Below are 1,036 nucleotides of genomic sequence, written 5' to 3'. Positions count from 1 at the left end.
CAGTCTGGACCTTTGCTTACTTTATACCGTCTTGGAGAAGAAAAAAATTTAGGCCTATATATGCGGTAGAAATATTAAAATGGTAAACAGGTAAAAGGAACACACACAAAAACATAACGACTTTTTAAAAAAACCAATACAAATTAATATTTTTCTCTTCAGCAAAGAGTTCTCAGGCTTTGCTGAACATAGAATGCGCAATACGTGCACAAGAAAATAACTGTCAACATTTAATAATAAAAAAACCAAGTCGCGTAAGGCGAAAATACAATATTTAGTCAAGTAGCTGTCGAACTCACAGAATGAAACTGAACGCAATGCCATTTTTCAGCAAGACCGTATACTCGTAGCAGTGAAATTGACAAGAAGAGCGGGGTAGTAGTTGCGCTAAGAAGGATAGCACGCTTTTCTGTACCTCTCTTTGTTTTAACTTTCTGAGCGTGTTTTTAATCCAAACATATCATATCTATATGTTTTTGGAATCAGGAACCAACAAGGAATAAGATGAAAGTGTTTTTAAATTGATTTCGACAATTCAATTTTGATAATAATTTTTATATATTTAATTTTCAGAGCTTGTTTTTAATCCAAATATAACATATTTATATGTTTTTGGAATCAGAAAATGATGGAGAATAAGATGAACGTAAATTTGGATCGTTTTAGAAATTTTTATTTTTTTTTTACAATTTTCCGATTTTTAATGACCAAAGTCATTAATTAATTGTTAAGCCACCAAGCTGAAATGCAATACCGAAGTCCGGGCTTCGTCGAAGATTACTTGACCAAAATTTCAACCAATTTGGTTGAAAAATGAGAGCGTGACAGTGCCGCCTCAACTTTCACGAAAAGCCGGATATGACGTCATCAAAGACATTTATCAAAAAAATGAAAAAAACGTTCGGGGATATCAATCCCAGGAACTCTCATGTAAAATTTCATAAAGATCGGTCCAGTAGTTTGGTCTGAATCGCTCTACACACACACACACACACACACACACACACACACACACACACACACACACACACACACA

The 1,036-nt window shown here is 34.2% G+C and overlaps 1 protein-coding gene across 1 annotated transcript in view; it reads right to left on the bottom strand.

The window, feature by feature from the left end:
* Positions 1-354: 354 nt before the first annotated feature.
* The window catches only part of LOC138971983 (uncharacterized), a 9,983-nt gene continuing 9,301 nt past the window's right edge, over positions 355-1,036 (bottom strand). Inside the window, exon 4 of the mRNA XM_070344827.1 lies at positions 355-1,036. This exon is cut by the window's right edge and continues 2,049 nt beyond it. The gene's annotated coding sequence lies outside the window, so the exon portion shown is untranslated.

Source organism: Littorina saxatilis, linkage group LG7, assembly GCF_037325665.1.
Source record: "Littorina saxatilis isolate snail1 linkage group LG7, US_GU_Lsax_2.0, whole genome shotgun sequence".
Taxonomy (NCBI): domain Eukaryota; kingdom Metazoa; phylum Mollusca; class Gastropoda; order Littorinimorpha; family Littorinidae; genus Littorina; species Littorina saxatilis.
Note: the sequence above shows the minus strand (reverse complement) of the source record. Positions and strands in the feature narration are given on the sequence as shown.